Source organism: Schistocerca cancellata, chromosome 2 (assembly GCF_023864275.1).
Source record: "Schistocerca cancellata isolate TAMUIC-IGC-003103 chromosome 2, iqSchCanc2.1, whole genome shotgun sequence".
NCBI lineage: Eukaryota > Metazoa > Arthropoda > Insecta > Orthoptera > Acrididae > Schistocerca > Schistocerca cancellata.
The window spans coordinates 460927472-460947840 of NC_064627.1; positions in this window are offsets into that span (position 1 = coordinate 460927472).

Below are 20369 nucleotides of genomic sequence, written 5' to 3' on the forward strand. Positions count from 1 at the left end.
ACTCGAAATTTCCCTCAAACACGATTGACGAACAATTGAAATAATTGCACAAAAGCGTCAAACGCGTATACAAGACGACAAATCAAATTCTAAAAAAAAAAAAGAAAATACCATTAGAAGAATGACAATTACCAAATCTACACATGCAAAATAGACTACAATTACTAAACTACAAATTACTACAACAATGCTACGGTCTACTATTTTTACAATCAGAAGATTCCAAGGGACGATCCGAAGCAGCGGTCGCCACGTGCATGGGGGCTCAATTATAATAAATATGAATGCAAATATTTTTAGTAGCTGTATGTCCGATTACGCAAGTCTCGTAAACGGCTGGCCCTGACTAGTTTTAGTACGCAATCTGACTGCTTAGAATGACAACAAAGAATGTAAGGAAATTTCTGTTAGCACAATTAATTAATTAAGTCCCCAGCAACTATAAAACCTACGAAGCCAACAAAGCACAAGTGTAACTGTTCTGTGTGTGGAAGTGTGACTCAACGTACACATCTGGCACGGTTCTTCTTCAACAAGACAAGAATTTTTAAATACCAATTATATTGACGTGATAAAAGAAAATTAGAAATACTATAATTGCGCAAGAAAATCAGAATTACACTCTAATACAAAAACACACGCCAGATGCTTTGTTGACTGAACCTGTAATGACACATTATTCAGGACGCTGAAAGAATAAAAGAAATTAATGTTTATTACCTCCATATATATTGACGAAATGCACTCTGACCATTACAAAATCTCCATTAGAACAACATCTGCTATCTCTCCCATCAAACCACAGCATAAAACATGGAACAACACTCTCCACTACCACATCTCAGTCTAACTTCAGCTACAAGCAGTGTCCACCACAACTTCTCGGCAAGAACTGCTTGCCGCTACGTCTCAATAATCACTGCCAGTGGAGGCGGCGGAACAATACTCTCTGGCGCGATTTCTGGCGCTGTGGCTCAGTGTAGCCACCTTTCATAATTCATAAATGATGTACAACACATACCTCAAATGAACTTGATCTACACTCCTGGAAATTGAAATAAGAACACCGTGAATTCATTGTCCCAGGAAGGGGAAACTTTATTGACACATTCCTGGGGTCAGATACATCACATGATCACACTGACAGAACCACAGGCACATAGACACAGGCAACAGAGCATGCACAATGTCGGCACTAGTACAGTGTATATCCACCTTTCGCAGCAATGCAGGCTGCTATTCTCCCATGGAGACGATCGTAGAGATGCTGGATGTAGTCCTGTGGAACGGCTTGCCATGCCATTTCCACCTGGCGCCTCAGTTGGACCAGCGTTCGTGCTGGACGTGCAGACCGCGTGAGACGACGCTTCATCCAGTCCCAAACATGCTCAATGGGGGACAGATCCGGAGATCTTGCTGGCCAGGGTAGTTGACTTACACCTTCTAGAGCACGTTGGGTGGCACGGGATACATGCGGACGTGCATTGTCCTGTTGGAACAGCAAGTTCCCTTGCCGGTCTAGGAATGGTAGAACGATGGGTTCGATGACGGTTTGGATGTACCGTGCACTATTCAGTGTCCCCTCGACGATCACCAGTGGTGTACGGCCAGTGTAGGAGATCGCTCCCCACACCATGATACCGGGTGTTGGCCCTGTGTGCCTCGGTCGTATGCAGTCCTGATTGCCGGCCGTGGTGGCCGTGCGGTTCTGGCGCTGCAGTCTGGAACCGCGGGACTGCTACGGTCGCAGGTTCGAATCCTGCCTCGGGCATGGATGTGTGTGCTGTTCTTAGGTTAGTTGGGTTTAATTAGTTCTAAGTTCTAGGGGACTGATGACCTAAGATGTTAAGTCCCATAGTGCTCAGAGCCATTTGAACCAACCAGTCCTGATTGTGGCGCTCACCTGCACGGCGCCAAACACGCATACGACCATCATTGGCACCAAGGCAGAAGCGACTCTCATCGCTGAAGACGACACGTCTCCATTCGTCCCTCCATTCACGCCTGTCGCGACACCACTGGAGGCGGGCTGCACGATGTTGGGGCGTGAGCGGAAGACGGCCTAACGGTGTGCGGGACCGTAGCCCAGCTTCATGGAGACGGTTGCGAATGGTCCTCGCCGATACTCCAGGAGCAACAGTGTCCCTAATTTTCTGGGAAGTGGCGGTGCGGTCCCCTACGGCACTGCGTACGATCCTACGGTCTTGGCGTGCATCCGTGCGTCGCTGCGGTCCGGTCCCAGGTCGACGGGCAAATGCACCTTCCGCCGACCACTGGCGACAACATCGATGTACTGTGGAGACCTCACGCCCCACGTGTTGAGCAATTCGGCGGTACGTCCACCCGGCCTCCCGCATGGCCACTATACGCCCTCGCTCAAAGTCCGTCAACTGCAAATACGGTTCACGTCCACGCTGTCCCGGCATGCTACCATTGTTAAAGACTGCGATGGAGCTCCGTATGCCACGGCAAACTGGCTGACACTGACGGCGGCGGTGCACAAATGCTGCGCAGCTAGCGCCATTCGACGGCCAACACCGCGGTTCCTGGTGTGTCCGCTGTGCCGTGCGTGTGATCATTGCTTGTACAGCCCTCTCGCAGTGTCCGGAGCAAGTATGGTGGGTCTGACACACCGGTGTCAATGTGTTCTTTTTTCCATTTCCAGGAGTGTATATTTCTATATAATACGAACATAAATCCCCAGTTTCGCTCTTGGAAATCATGAAGGATATGTCCACAGTACGGACTTAATTTACAAATTCATCAGTCTTCCAATATGGGGGACTTTAACAACCAGTCCCTCGATAGCAAAATTGCATTCCCATCATATACTCGAGTAAGCACTACATATTAGCACAATTATATTTCCGCACAGAAAACGTTTACAAAAAATAATTATATTGTTCGTTTTTAGAGTGCCTAGCGCTTGCAGGACTATTACAATGCATCTACTAAAACTTCAGGCCCACGTATCGAATGTAAAGGGAAGTGAACTACGATCGGTACGGGTAATTCAGCTCGGGCCTTCGGACAATGGTAAGTCAGATAACTCCAAAGAGTGCCTTCGATTATGTGCTATTATCGAACAGTTATTAGAATCACCATCATTTAGATTACTCCTCTCTGAAGAACATTACAGAGAATGCATTTTAGTATGCCGTATTAGATGACTGGAGGGTAGGGTTCGGGGAAGTCTCCGCTAGCCCGTTTCGTATGAACTGACAGCTCTCAGTGCAACAACAGTTGCCTCTTGCATCCATCACACTCTCACAGCGCTTTCAAACATCTAAACTTCCTGATTAAGTATTGGGATCCTGAGCCATAGAAAATAATTTTCCTCCAGGAACATATTTTATTAATGTAATTTCATTACGATGATGCTTAAACTTTGTACTTCTATTAGGAAAATTCATTCAGTGTGCCCAAAGGAGGTTCATTAATTTGCTGTCGTTATGGAACTATGTAAATAGTTTAAATGTAGTGATGTATATACACTCCTGGAAATGGAAAAAAGAACACATTGACACCGGTGTGTCGGACCCACCATACTTGCTCCGGACACTGCGAGAGGGCTGTACAAGCAATGATCACACGCACGGCACAGCGGACACACCAGGAACCGCGGTGTTGGCCGTCGAATGGCGCTAGCTGCGCAGCATTTGTGCACCGCCGCCGTCAGTGTCAGCCAGTTTGCCGTGGCATACGGAGCTCCATCGCAGTCTTTAACACTGGTAGCATGCTGCGACAGCGTGGACGTGAACCGTATGCGCAGTTGACGGACTTTGAGCGAGGGCGTATAGTGGGCATGCGGGAGGCCGGGTGGACGTATCGCCGAATTGGTCAACACGTGGGGCGTGAGGTCTCCACAGTACATCGATGTTGTCGCCAGTGGTCGGCGGAAGGTGCTCGTGCCCGACGACCTGGGACCGGACCGCAGCGACGCACGGATGCACGCCAAGACCGTAGGATCGTACGCAGTGCCGTAGGGGACCGCACCGCCACTTCCCAGCAAATTAGGGACACTGTTGCTCCTGGGGTATCGGCGAGGACCATTCGCAACCGTCTCCATGAAGCTGGGCTACGGTCCCGCACACCGTTAGGCCGTCTTCCGCTCACGCCCCAACATCGTGCAGCCCGCCTCCAGTGGTGTCGCGACAGGCGTGAATGGAGGGACGAATGGAGACGTGTCGTCTTCAGCGATGAGAGTCGCTTCTGCCTTGGTGCCAATGATGGTCGTATGCGTGTTTGGCGCCGTGCAGGTGAGCGCCACAATCAGGACTGCATACGACCGAGGCACACAGGGCCAACACCCGGCATCACTGGCCGTACACCACTGGTGATCGTCGAGGGGACACTGAATAGTGCACGGTACATCCAAACCGTCATCGAACCCATCGTTCTACCATTCCTAGACCGGCAAGGGAACTTGCTGTTCCAACAGGACAATGCACGTCCGCATGTATCCCGTGCCACCCAACGTGCTCTAGAAGGTGTAAGTCAACTACCCTGGCCAGCAAGATCTCCGGATCTGTCCCCCATTGAGCATGTTTGGGACTGGATGAAGCGTCGTCTCACGCGGTCTGCACGTCCAGCACGAACGCTGGTCCAACTGAGGCGCCAGGTGGAAATGGCATGGCAAGCCGTTCCACAGGACTACATCCAGCATCTCTACGATCGTCTCCATGGGAGAATAGCAGCCTGCATTGCTGCGAAAGGTGGATATACACTGTACTAGTGCCGACATTGTGCATGCTCTGTTGCCTGTGTCTATGTGCCTGTGGTTCTGTCAGTGTGATCATGTGATGTATCTGACCCCAGGAATGTGTCAATAAAGTTTCCCCTTCCTGGGACAATGAATTCACGGTGTTCTTATTTCAATTTCCAGGAGTGTATGTATGCATGTTAACCGGGGGCCTAGAAACGACGGAGAGACTTCATCCCCGCTGCAGCCGCAGTGGTCCACAACCCATGATGATTACCACAGCCCACTTCAACCCTCCGCCGCCCTACACCCAACAACTCTTTCAGGGTTATTGTGCGGTTCTGCCCGCAGTGGGCACCACCCCCTCCCCCCCCGGAAAACTGTGCGTTAGACCGCACAGCTAACCAGGCAGGCAAAACAGTGATGATTTGAGTTCCCATGATTTTCATTTCCAGAGGAACAGAAGGGGATCATAACAACGTAAATGTTTTTCATCTACTCGACCGCACTATTCTCTTATTTTCTCAAAGTATGAGAGAAAACTGGATTCCAGAAATAAACAGAACGTTAGTGGAAGTACTGTTTTGTAACAGAGTCGTGTCCGGTAAGTTCAGAGAGATCCACGAAACAAGAACATGAGGCACGGCGATGACGTGTGCACCGTAAGGTACTGTGAGAACATTGAGACACCTGACGTAATAACAGGGGTGCAAGCTAATACCGGAGTGTGGATGGCACTTAACATCCCTGCTACCATACAGAATGTCATCCTGATGTGTGAGACTCTCGCATGGCAATACAAGATGCAAACTGTGGATCAGGCTATAAAGCAGGATTTGCCATAATGCATCCTATTGATGAAAAGCTGCCCTTAGAGATCAGCAAATGTCAGTGGCGATGTTACGATTGCTCTCGTCCTATGTTGAATATTCCATCCTTTCAATTGGACTTAAAACTAGAGAAAGATCTGGCCATTCTAAGCGCATGACCTCCTCATTTTGCAGGCATTAGCTCGTCATGTTAGCCTGTGGAGATCCACCAAATTAAACTCCTGTCCATATGCATCACGGAGAGATCGCATAGATTGTTGCAGAATGTATTTCTTATAGACACCACCTCGGAGTACCACTGGTAAATAGAAAATGCTCCTAATTGTAGTGCTGCAACAGACGAGGACACAGAAACTGGTTGTCCACTGCAAACGACTACACGTAACTGCAAAAACTTGTGACTGCGAGTGTAGTTGTGAGGCCGATCCCAGTATTGTGGAAGGGCGTCCGTTACAACGGACTATTCGACGCGACTATGGGCAGCATTGGGCGACTGACAACCAATCACCCTGGAACAGGGTCAGTTGCTTGTAGTCATTCTTTGCTAATACACACGCTGTCACAATCGCAGTTGATATGGATATACACTCCTGGAAATTGAAATAAGAACACCGTGAATTCGTTGTCCCAGGAAGGGGAAACTTTATTGACACATTCCTGGGGTCAGATACATCACATGATCACACTGACAGAACCACAGGCACATAGACACAGGCAACAGAGCATGCACAATGTCGGCACTAGTACAGTGTATATCCACCTTTCGCAGCAATGCAGGCTGCTATTCTCCCATGGAGACGATCGTAGAGATGCTGGATGTAGTCCTGTGGAACGGCTTGCCATGCCATTTCCACCTGGCGCCTCAGTTGGACCAGCGTTCGTGCTGGACGTGCAGACCGCGTGAGACGACGCTTCATCCAGTCTCAAACATGCTCAATGGGGGACAGATCCGGAGATCTTGCTGGCCAGGGTAGTTGGCTTACACCTTCTAGAGCACGTTGGGTGGCACGGGATACATGCGGACGTGCATTGTCCTGTTGGAACAGTAAGTTCCCTTGCCGGTCTAGGAATGGTAGAACGATGGGTTCGATGACGGTTTGGATGTACCGTGCACTATTCAGTGTCCCCTCGACGATCACCAGTGGTGTACGGCCAGTGTAGGAGATCGCTCCCCACACCATGATGCCGGGTGTTGGCCCTGTGTGCCTCGGTCGTATGCAGTCCTGATTGTGGCGCTCACCTGCACGGCGCCAAACACGCATACGACCATCATTGGCACCAAGGCAGAAGCGACTGTCATCGCTGAAGACGACACGTCTCCATTCGTCCCTCCATTCACGCCTGTCGCGACACCACTGGAGGCGGGCTGCACGATGTTGGGGCGTGAGCGGAAGACGGCCTAACGGTGTGCGGGACCGTAGCCCAGCTTCATGGAGACGGTTGCGAATGGTCCTCGCCGATACCCCAGGAGCAACAGTGTCCCTAATTTGCTGGGAAGTGGCGGTGCGGTCCCCTACGGCACTGCGTAGGATCCTACGGTCTTGGCGTGCATCCGTGCGTCGCTGCGGTCCGGTCCCAGGTCGACGGGCACGTGCACCTTCCGCCGACCACTGGCGACAACATCGATGTACTGTGGAGACCTCAGGCCCCACGTGTTGAGCAATTCGGCGGTACGTCCACCCGGCCTCCCGCATGCCCACTATACGCCCTCGCTCAAAGTCCGTCAACTGCACATACGGTTCACGTCCACGCTGTCGCGGCATGCTACCAGTGTTAAAGACTGCGATGGAGCTCCGTATGCCACGGCAAACTGGCTGACACTGACGGCGGCGGTGCACAAATGCTGCGCAGCTAGCGCCATTCGACGGCCAACACCGTGGTTCCTGGTGTGTCCGCTGTGCCGTGCGTGTGATCATTGCTTGTACAGCCCTCTCGCAGTGTCCGGAGCAAGTATGGTGGGTCTGACACACCGGTGTCAATGTGTTCTTTTTTCCATTTCCAGGAGTGTAGATTGTAAAAAAAACTGATTTGCGTAATTTGCGCAAAACCAGCTTAGTGAAACACGAAAGACAGTAGATATCGTTCTCGCAATATTCAACAAAAATTGTGGGTGAATGCTGCAAAATAAGTAGATATCAGCAATGGTAAGTACACTATCTGATCAAAAGTATTCGGACACCTATTAATAAACGTTAACGAGATGTGTGTTCAGTCTTTGCCTTTGTGATAGCTTGAATTCTATTGGGAGGGCTTTCAATAAGATGTCTGAGTCTGTGGAGGAGTGAAAGCCCATTTGTCTCCCAGGGCTGGTCTTGCGGTTTGATTTGAAAGACTACAGGCGACTGCAAGTTCACATCCTGACAGCAGTCGCTATAACTTATAACCCTTCCATTTGTCTATCTGGTCACGCAACTGCTAAATTAACTCTGCCCTCTGACAGTGGTTTCCATTGATAGTCTGCATTACAGGTTATTACTTTTATCAGAATCTTAAATAAGAACTGAATGCTGAGAAAAATTAATAAAAAGGTAGCCCTGTCATTATTGTGCTCAAGTAGTGATGGGTGGTTAACGTATACCAACACTTGCTTAATCTTTTATAACAATGGAAAGAGCTCATTAATCAGAAAATAAGAGAAACAACACAAGTTAAGCGAGATGACAAATCATGAACTGTTGGCAATACAAATAGAGGTAACAAATAATCGGCACTTCAGTGGGTGGCGTTTGGTTGGCAAAGACTAAGGTTTATCTGTGTGATCTATTTACCATAGCTGAAATGATGGATAACGGAATCTGAAACTATCTAATGCTGAATCGACTTTCATGGGTTTATTCTACACAGAAGCTACACTACGTCCATGCAGCTTAGGACAAGTGGCGAGACTGGGATTCTGTTTGCCCTAACAAGCCGGTGCAGCAATACTATGCCCCTTTCTCGATGCGTAGGGTTGTCTCAGGTGACAGTCGTGACAGAAGCGTTGGCAGAGTAGCGATGTGTGGCGCCTGTAATTCGTTATTGTGGGCACAAAATATGCAAAGTCGCTGACAGGCGATAAGTCAGATGGATGGCAATTACTCTCTGATAGATCCCTGAAACCTTGGCATATTCCAGCATGTGACACTCTCTTCGCCGGTGATACGAACAAGGTTGTCCTCGGCACAGCGTGTTGTCCGAGATGATTCATGTCCAGACTGTTTGTATAGCTAAAACTTCACCACAGGCTACACAGTCAGGACCAGTGCCAGTGCGAAGTCACGCTCAGGATGAGTGCCTCAAGAACAACCCACTCACAACAAGAGTCAAGACCAGAATTTCCTCTCCTGACCAGAGTCTGAATCAAAAATTCCTTTTCCTCCCCTCTTCACCTTTCCATCAAAGCTCCCTAAAATCTAAAAGTGCACCAATGCAGCAGTCCCCACAGTTTCTTCACCGTGAGATTGGTGACAGTCTTGCAGCGAACATCAGAAGGTTGTCTCTCCGATAAATGTTGGAAATTTTTTGTATAAGAGTATTTGTCAACACGATTCTTCTCCCATGGTTAGGCGACTCTCATTTATAAACTATAATCAGGAATACTCTAAGGGAGGGCTTCCCAACCTTTTCAGCTGGCGGACCCCTTCTTCAGTCGAAAATCCATGGCGGACCCCTCGTCAGTCAAGAGCACAGTAACTTTAAATTTCAGAGCGAAACCCATGGGAACTGAAAACTTTTTAATGCACGTGCCACGTTCCCAATTCGTCTAGCATGCAAGAAACAATATCATGAACACACGCCTTTATGAGATTTTCTGCAATGGTGTGAGCTTTGCCTGTTTTTGCCACTCGATAATTAACCAAGAAAGAAGCTTTTAATGAATTTTTATTAATTGTTTTTGCATAGGTTTTCATGCAATACTGAGAAGCAGCTAGTTCAGCACTCTTCCTTTTGAAAAAATGGATGTTTTTAGCCTGGAAATCCGGGTGAGTACCTTCAAAATGACGGTGCAATTTAACTGGAACCATTGAACTGTTCGAAACGATTCGCGCACAAATTACACACTGAGCTTTACCCTTCTTTGGCTCAATAAAGCCCTTTCATAAATAGCTTTCGTTGTACTTACGCTTCTTGGTTATTCCACTTCCACAGGATATTGCAACATTTTTATCCAATAATTTTAGTCATTATTTTACACGATTTGGTGAAATGTGGCCGCGGACTCCCTAGAAAGAGCCGGCGGACCCCTAAGGGGTCCGCGGACTACACGTTGGGAAGCCCTGCTCTAAGGTGACTTTTGAATATGATAGCGCTTCCACTGCAAGCAGCGATTAAAAAAAAAGGTATGTTCAGTGGTTCTTAATATGCAAGTGTTTCAAAATGTGGTAACGAGTGGCTAGCGCTAGCACGCATTGCGACTGAATTAAATATCAGATCCGTTGCTAATCCTAAATTACTCGTAGTTTCAACCATTTATCGCTTCTTTCTCTCTGGGGAAGGCAATAGTACACCATAATGGAAGCATGCCTACTAAAGTACTGTAGTATTCAGATCAACTTTCGGATTGATCGCCTTTTTTAATACTCATTAACGGTAGCTACTACAGATGATGTTTCTAGTTTGTGTATAAATAATTTTTACCTCGCTTTTGAATAAAAATTGGTCATCTGCTAAATGTAATACCAAAAATGACGCCTCGCGGGGTAGCTGCGCGGTTTTGGCCGTCTTGTCACGGTCCGCGCGGCTGCCCTCGTCGGAGGTTCGAGTCCTCCCTCGGGCATGGGTGTGTGTCGTTGTCCTTAGCGTAAGTTAGTTTAAGTTAGATTAACTAGTGTGTCAGCTTAGCGACCGATGACCTCGGCAGTTTGGTCCCATAAGAACTTACCACAAATTTTCTAATTTTTCCCAGATGTGACTGAATAGTTAAGTTGCTGAAAGCCGAAATAAATAAATAATTTGGCAGATTGAGGAGCATCCGTAGCTACTTCTCGAACCCGACTGTACACAGTCTGCCGGGAAGGGGCTGACACAGAGGCCTCGAGGTCACTGACCAACGTGCTGTGCGGTGTTGGTCTTCGGGTACTTCAGCCAAGATAATTATCCTAGAACTAAGTTGTAATACACGGGAGAACTTTTTCCGTTGATTATTCTTCTTTCCCCTGATACCCCCTCCACAGTTTAAAAGTGCCAGTACGGGTGCTAATCGAATCGCGGCCCATTTCACACTGGCTGAGCCCGGCCTCTAATTTGCTAAACGTCCGGCCAAAGGTTATGCCAGCCAAATGTTTCCTAGTGTCATTCTTCCTTACGCCACGCATATTGTGAGCTAAATTCACGCAAAACGCTGACATCACCGGCATCGGTAAAACATCCGCTGACGTCGTCAGTTCCAGGCACAGCAAGAAATTTCGTTCAATAGTTGTAGTTCTATGTTGTCCAGACGTAGTTCAGTTCGCTCACTGACGCCATAATCCGGCTTTATGTCACTTAAAATTATGGACATTAGTGTACATCTAACTTCATACATACCTCATTGAGTCTGACACCCTGCTGTGCTTTACTTGACTGTTTGATACAGTTTCTATATACACTCCTGGAAATTGAAATAAGAACACCGTGAATTCATTGTCCCAGGAAGGGGAAACTTTATTGACACATTCCTGGGGTCAGATACATCACATGATCACACTGACAGAACCACAGGCACATAGACACAGGCAACAGAGCATGCACAATGTCGGCACTAGTACAGTGTATATCCACCTTTCGCAGCAATGCAGGCTGCTATTCTCCCATGGAGACGATCGTAGAGATGCTGGATGTAGTCCTGTGGAACGGCTTGCCATGCCATTTCCACCTGGCGCCTCAGTTGGACCAGCGTTCGTGCTGGACGTGCAGACCGCGTGAGACGACGCTTCATGCAGTCCCAAACATGCTCAATGGGGGACAGATCCGGAGATCTTGCTGGCAAGGGTAGTTGGCTTACACCTTCTAGAGCACGTTGGGTGGCACGGGATACATGCGGACGTGCATTGTCCTGTTGGAACAGTAAGTTCCCTTGCCGGTCTAGGAATGGTAGAACGATGGGTTCGATGACGGTTTGGATGTACCGTGCACTATTCAGTGTCCCCTCGACGATCACCAGTGGTGTACGGCCAGTGTAGGAGATCGCTCCCCACACCATGATGACGGGTGTTGGCCCTGTGTGCCTCGGTCGTACGCAGTCCTGATTGTGGCGCTCTCCTGCACGGCGCCAAACACGCATACGACCATCATTGGCACCAAGGCAGAAGCGACTCTCATCGCTGAAGACGACACGTCTCCATTCGTCCCTCCATTCACGCCTGTCGCGACACCACTGGAGGCGGGCTGCACGATGTTGGGGCGTGAGCGGAAGACGGCCTAACGGTGTGCGGGACCGTAGCCCAGCTTCATGGAGACGGTTGCGAATGGTCCTCGCCGATACCCCAGGAGCAACAGTGTCCCTAATTTGCTGGGAAGTGGCGGTGCGGTCCCCTACGGCACTGCGTAGGATCCTACGGTCTTGGCGTGCATCCGTGCGTCGCTGCGGTCCGGTCCCAGGTCGACGGGCACGTGCACCTTCCGCCGACCACTGGCGACAACATCGATGTACTGTGGAGACCTCACGCCCCACGTGTTGAGCAATTCGGCGGTACGTCCACCCGGCCTCCCGCATGCCCACTATACGCCCTCGCTCAAAGTCCGTCAACTGCACATACGGTTCACGTCCACGCTGTCGCGGCATGCTACCAGTGTTAAAGACTGCGATGGAGCTCCGTATGCCACGGCAAACTGGCTGACACTGACGGCGGCGGTGCACAAATGCTGCGCAGCTAGCGCCATTCGACGGCCAACACCGCGGTTCCTGGTGTGTCCGCTGTGCCGTGCGTGTGATCATTGCTTGTACAGCCCTCTCGCAGTGTCCGGAGCAAGTATGGTGGGTCTGACACACCGGTGTCAATGTGTTCTTTTTTCCATTTCCAGGAGTGTATGATGTGAAATTTTGCAGTTATGAGCTCGGTGGCCCAGTGGTAAAGTGCAAGACTACAAATCCCCGGTCAGTCCTATGATTTTTATCTGTCACTCATCACTTCTTTCATCCTTGTCGTTTTTTTTTGATGATCAGTCTTCTGACTGGTTTGATGCGGCCCGCCACGAATTCCTCTCCTGTGCAAACCTCTTCATCTTAGAGTAGCACTTGCAGCCTACGTCCTCAGTTATTCAAAAATGGTTCAAATGGCTCTGAGCACTATGGGACTCAACATCTTAGGTCATAAGTCCCCTAGAACTTAGAACTACTTAAACCTAACTAACCTAAGGACATCACACACATCCATGCCCGAGGCAGGATTCGAACCTGCGACCGTAGCAGTCCCGCGGTTCCGGACTGCAGCGCCAGAACCGCTAGACCACCGCGGCCGGCCTCAGTTATTCGCTGGACGTATTCCAATCTCTGTCTTCCCCTCTACAGCTCCCTCTACTAACATGAAAGTTATTCCCTCATGTCTTAACAGATGTTCTATCATCCTGTCCCTTCTCCTTATCAGTGTTTGCTACATATTCCTTTCCTCTCCGATTCTGCACAGAACCTCCTCATTCCTTACGTTATCATCCATCTAATTTTCAACATTCGTCTGTAGCTCCACATCTCAAAAGCTTCTATTCTCTGCTGTTCCGATTTTCCCACAGTCCATGTTTCACGACCATACAATGTTGTACTCCAGACGTACATTGTCAGGAATTTCTTCCTCAAATTAAGGCCAATATTTGATATTAGTAGACTTCTCTTGGCCGAGATGCTAGTCTGCTTTTGATGTCCTCCTTGCTCCGACCGTCATTGGTTATTTTACTGCCTAGGTAGCATAATTCCTTAACTTCAATCCTGATGTTAAATTTCTCGCTGTTCTCATCTCTACTACTTCTCATTACCTTCGTCTTTCTTCGATTTACTCTCAGTCCATACTCTCTACTCATTAGACTGTTCATTCCGTTCTGCAGATCATGTAATTCTTCTTCACTTTCACACAGGATAGCAATGTCATCAGCGAATCGTATCATTGATATCCTTTCACCTTGAATTTTAATTCCACCCCTGAACCTTTCTTTTATTTCCATCATTACTTCCCCGATGTATTGATTGAAGGTTACAGCCTTGTCTTACACCCTTTTTAATATGAGCACTTGGTTCTTGGACATCCGCTTTTATTATTCCCTCTTGGCTGTTGTACATATTGTATATGACCCGTGTCTCCCTATAGCTTACCCTTACTCTTCTCAGAATTTCGGACATGTTGCACCATTTTACATTGTCGAACGCTTCTTCCAGGTCGACAAATCCTATGAACGTGCCTTGATTTTTCTTTAGTCTTGCTTCCAATATTAACCGCAACGTCAGAATTGCCTCTCTCGTTCCTTTACCTTTCCTAAAGCCAAACCGATTGTCATCTAGCGCATCCTCAATTTTCTTTTCCATTCTTCTGTATATTATTCTTGTAAGAAACTTGGATGAATGAGCTGTTAAGCTGATTGTGCGATAATTCTCGCAACTGTCAGTTCTTGCCGTCTTCAGAACTGTGCGGATGATGGTTTGCCGAAAATCAGATCGCATGTCGCCAGACTCATACATTCTACACACCAACGTGGATAGTCGTTTTATTGCCACTTCTCCCAACGAATTTAGAAATTCTGAAGGAATGTTGTGTACCCCTTTTGCCTTATTTGATCTTAAGTCCTTCAAAGTTCTTTTAAATTCTGATTCTAATACTGGATCCCCAATCTCTTCTAAATGGACTCCTGTTTCTTCTTCTATCTCATCAGACAAATCTTTCTCCTCATGGAGGCTTTCAATGTATTCTTTCCACCTATCTGCTCTCTCCTCTGCATTTAGCAGTGGAATACCCGTTGCACTCTTAATGTTATCACCCTTGCTTTTAATGTCATCGGAGGTTGTTTTGACTTTTCTGTATGTTGAGTCTGCCCTTCCGACAATCATTTCTTTTTCGATGTCTTCACTTTTTTTTTCTGAGTCATTTCGTCTTAGCTTACCTGCACTTCCTATTTATTTCATTCCTCAGCGACTTGTATTTCTGTATTCCTGAGTTTCCCGGAACATTTTGTACTTTTTCCTTTCATCGAGCAATTGAAGTATTTATTCTGTTACCCATGGTTTCTTCGCAGCTACCCTCTTTGTACCTATGTTTCCTTTCCGAACTTCTGTGATGGCCCTTTTTAGAGATGTCCACTCCAACTGTTTTGCCTGCTGAACTATCTCTTATTGCTGCGTCTATAGCCTCAGAGAACTCCAACCGTATCTCGTCATTCCTTAGTACTTCCGTATCCCACTTCTTTGCGTATTGATTCTTCCTGACCAATGTCTTAAACCAGCCCACTCTTCATCACTACTATATTGTGATCTGAGTCTATATCTGCTTCTGGGTATGCTTTACAATCCAGTATCTGATTTCGGAATCTCTGTCTGACCATGACGTAATCTAACTGAAATCTTCGGGTATCACTCGGCCTTTCCAATTATACCTCCTCCTCTTGTGAATCTTGAACAGAGTATTCACTATTACTAGCTGAAACTTGTTACAGAACTCAAGTAGTCTTTCTCCTCTCTTATTCCTCGTCCCAAGCCGATATTCGCCTGTACCCTTTTCTTCTGCTCCTTCCTCAACAACTGCATTCCAGTCCCACATGACTAATAGATTTTCATCCCCCTCTACATACTGTATTAACCTTTCAATATCCTCATACACTTTCTCTGTCTCTTCATCTTCAGCTTGTGACGTCGACATGTACACCTGAACTATCGTTGTCGGTGTTGGTTTGCTGTCGATTCTGATAAGAACAACCCTGTCACTGAACTATTCACAGTAACATACTCTCTACCCTACCTTCCTATTCACAACGAATCCTACGCCTGTTATACCATTTTCTGCTGCTGTTGATATTACCCTATACTCCTCTGACCAGAAATCCTTGTCTTCTTTCCACTTGATTTTATTGACATCAATGTTCATTGATGTGAAAAATGGCGAGTTGTACCGTGATTTGGAATCTAGGCTTAACTATGGGTTCCTCCGTAACTGGATAGATAAGTCAATTTAAAGGTCAGAGGAAGGCAACGGCTTACCGCCTCCAACAAGACCATGCCTAGTAAAGCACAGTGATGTTCGAAACAATCTTGGGACTGATGACTGCTTTAGGTTTCACCTGTCAGGGAAGAGAGGAAGAACCAAAGACTATGCCAATAGGATTATGAAGGAAGCGCCATACCGTATCCCAAGAGCGAGGTTTGCTAACTATAAGCAGAGACTGAAGATGACGATAAGGCGAACTTTGAAATATTTAATTGATTGTCCGTCGAAAGAGGAGAAATGTTTCAGAAAAAAAATGTTAATCGAATCTTATTATCTTGAAATGGACCTTTGAGATGGTATAACTCGCTCATTGCGAATGTTTTGATAATTCTGTACGTGACAGAAAAAAATGAAAATATCTGTTGACAATAATGACCTAGGGATGAAAAGTATTAGCCCATCTTTTTGTAACATTAGCTCTTTTCTACAGCCATCTGACTTTGTGTACGCTTTCTGCGTATTATCTCTGTATAAAATAAGGATACCAAGTGATTCAGTTAATGCTGATCGTCGTTACTTAGCGTGCAGTTCAATTTCAGACCGATACCACCAAGTTACTAAACCTTCGTAAGTACTTATGTATAACTGTGTTAAGCATGTTGCATCGTTCAGTGCTAGGTAGCATAATGCAGAATGAGGCCAAAATTCAGTTGCGTCAACGAAACTGAAGAAGTTTGGCGAGAATCCCAACATTTGGGCCACGATAGGGCTCCTAGAGGCTTGATTTGACGAATTTCACTGGAACGCTGGGAGTTTTCGAGATATCTTATTAACGCAAAGTACCACTGTAGAAAGAGGAGCCGAGCCAAACATGTCGGGAGCCCAGAAACATTAGAATACAGAAAGAAAGGCTGATCGGGTCATTTGGCGCTAGAATGATGAGTGCTGAGGAACTCCCACTAATTTTTTTAGCACTCATCCATTACTTTTGTATATGCGATTGTTTTTTCCATATTTTCAAAAACGTTCAAATGTGTGTGAAATCTTATGGGACTTAACTGCTAAGGTCCTCAGTCCCTACGCTTACACACTACTTAACCTAAATTATCCTAAGGACAAACACCCACACCCATGCCCGAGGGAGGACTCGAACCTCTGCCGGGACCAACCGCACAGTCCAAGACTGCAGCGCCTAGACCGCTCGGCTAATCCCGCGCGGCCCATATTTTCGTTTTGTTTCCCATACCTACGCAAGACAGATGAAGAAACATCACAACCAGTCCTAAGTTAGGTCTCAAACCCGGACCCTGCGCTGTACTAAGTGAGGTGGCGCAGTGGGTAACAGACTATAATTACATTCGCGAGTACGGTTCTTCAGATCTCTGACCGACCTCCCAAATTTGGATTTAACATGGTTCCGCTAAATCGCTTAAGGAAAATACCAAGGTGATTCCTTTGAAAAGATCATGGTGTACTTCTGTCCCTCAATCCGATCTTGTGCTCCCTCTAACATGACCTCGTTGTGACGGGAACATGGAAATTCGTTCTTTACGAGGTGATTACACCACAGAGAGACAAATGAGGCCGTCCCTGTACCGTTTACAATTTTTACTACCAAATATAATAGTTCATCGTGCGCATTACATGAAACAAGGAGCGGTGACATCTATCTCACAGGATAGTGTAACTCTGGCATCGTAGAAATTCTGGTGACTTACCTACTCCACAGCAACAGTTTCAGACAGGTGCAATGTTGCCAGGGTGCCGCAGGCTGCACGGTAGAGAAAGGAGCATACGTTAGTCTGGGCTATTTCGGGTTCGATCAGCACACGCAGCCGCAGCGGTCTCGTCCGCTGGGTTTCCCGGAACTCAATAGATTTCAGCCTTTCTCCAAATACTTGTCGTAAATATTTTGTTGGCTCTTGAACGAAAGGGCCAATGGGGTGGGGATGTTTACAAACATAGTTACGGCTACTTGCGTCAACGCTGGATTTACGTGCTCACAGAAACGGCAAAAAAACATCCCGACCGATTTCGCTTTTACGAATTTTGCTCCAGCCATTTTGTGGGCGTTGTAGTTTGTGGTTATTGCTTCTGAGCATTAATCCGTATCGTTGGCGCATTTTTTTTTTTTTTTTTTTTTTTTTTTTTTTTTTTTTTTTTTTTTTTGCTGAATAGGTCTCAGTGCACCGAAGGAGCAGCAATGGGTAGCAATGTACGTGATGGGTACCTTCCTTCTCTCTTTTTTCTTTCTTTCCTTTTTTTAGTTACGAGAAACCTCACTCGGATTCTACGAGCATCTGGGTACACACAACAAAATTCTGTACGGGTCGCCTGTGTTTGTTATGGAGATCGGCAAAGCAAGATGTAAAACCAGTACTTGTTAACTGTAGAACTATACTGAAATTTACTCTCTGTTATTATGCAAAAATACATCTTAGATAACAAATTGGCTTAAACTAAAAATATTGAAATCTTAAATTCTATGTACAATTAATATTGGACACCAGTAGCAGCATTAGTAGCAACATTAGTATTAACTGCCGAATAAAAACCCTCAATACCGATCAAATGCCGTGTAATTTGGGTGAAGACAAGTATCAAAGGTAGGTCAAAATTAGTAACCGGGTATTTAACTGGTCACCTACACCAAGCATCGGAATTTTTCAATGTCAATAAACTTTACCAACAGCCGTACACTTAAAGATATTTTATTTTACTCTCAAAGCAACCAGTTTCGGCAATTCATTTTGCCATCTTCAGGTCCCATACGCTTTTTTCAAATCAACAAACTCATCGTATAGCGCCGCAAAGCTGAATATCGTAAATTCCAGTCGTTGTGCATGTGCTCCATACGAAAGCGTGAGTTGCTGTCACATTTTCGTATGAAACAGATGCACAACGATTCGAATTCACATATTCAGTTTTATGGCGCTATACGATAAATTCGTTGACTTGAAAAAAGCGTATGGGGCCTGAATATGGCAAAATGAATTGCCGAAGCTGTTTGCTTTGAGAATGAAATAAATTACCTTAAAGTGTACGGCTGTTGGTAAAGTTTATTGACATTGAAAAGTACGCACCAGCCGATGTCCCCTGACCGTAATGGACCAAAAGAGAAGCATCGTAATGGTGGAACCTTAGGAAAAAGCTTGGAAAATATCATGCACGAATTCGCCAATCTGCCTACAGCAGCGTCAGGAGACGCGCGTTTGAAACGCTTGGCAGGGACAGAATTGGATGCGACATTGTACTATACATACTTTTCCCAAAATTTATCTTAAAAGACTGGGTGGACAACCCCTTCGCAAGGGTGAACATATATGACCAGCTAGCGATTATCATCGACAAACTATTAGGTTTACTAACAGTAGAGACAGGAGTCAGCGCCCACAAAGACTGTTATGCGTATCGACTTCAGAAGATAATTTACGCGTCTCGTCCGACGCTAAGACCATTGCGTAACAAGCGAGGTGCATTGTCAGAAGAGGGTACGCGCTCCGGGCTTCCTGCAGACTCCGTTCTGCTGCGGTTGGGATGACAGGTGCATCACATCGTCCGAGAGAATCTGTTCAGCAACTGGAAACTTACTCCAAAGTTGAAGTACGCGGGACAGTACGATTCTTGTAGGCAAAACGTCTAAATTGCACACGTACTGTCAATCACATTAATGTGACCAACTGTCAGAGCCTGAATAACCACATTAACGTGCAGCAAGGCATTCAGTGACTTTCTGGAAGGTACCGACAGGGATGTGGAGCCATGCCGACTCCAGAGCAGTGGCCAACTGCATTAGGGTTCTCGGTTGAGAATTCATGGCGCGAACAGATCGATAGAGATGGTCCCACATATTCTCGATTGATCTTCAACAGGGGAATACGGTAAAGCCATCCTGGTGATGTTCGAACCAGACACTTTCATTGAGAGCTGTGTGCCACGTTGCATTGTCCTCCTGGTAGATGCCATCGGCCGAAGCTCAAAATGGCTCTGAGCACTATGGGACTTAACATCTGAGGTTATCAGTCCCCTAGAACGTAGAACTACTTAAACCTAACTAACCTAAGGATATCACACACATCCATGCCCGAGGCAGGATTCCAACCTGTGACAGTAGCAGTCGCGAGGTTCCAGACTGAAGCGCCTAGAACCGCTCAGCCACCGCCACCGGCATAGGTCGAGGAAAAACAAACTGCATGCAGGAGTGGACATGCTCCCCAAGGGTAGATGCATATTTGTGTTGATCTATTGTACCTACTAGAATGACGAGATCACCAAGGGAATGCTGCGAAAACATTCCCCAGGCCATAAACTTCCTCCTACGGCCATAGCCCTTTCGTAGATTGTTGCTAGGTGCTTGCTTTCAGACGTTTAATGTTGTACACGCCAACAGCCATTTGTTCGATGAAGCATAAAACGTGATTTATCTGAAAAGGCTACCTGCCACCACTCAGTGGACGCCCAGATGCATAATGACGTGTAAATTTCAGCCATCGTTGCCAATGAACAGCAGTCAACATGGGTGCATGAACCAGGTGGCTGCTGCGGAGACCCGTACACAGCAACGTTTGCTGAATGGTCTTTAAGGAGACACCGTTGGTAGCCTCTTGGTTCATCTGGGCTGTCGTTGGTCAACAGTGGCACGTCTATTCGCCCGCACACGTCCCCGTAGCTGTCATTCATGCCTTATCTATTGCCCGTGGGCGGCCACATTTGCCTCTGTGCAGCCATTTTGCCATGCACGGTATATTTCAAGCACGC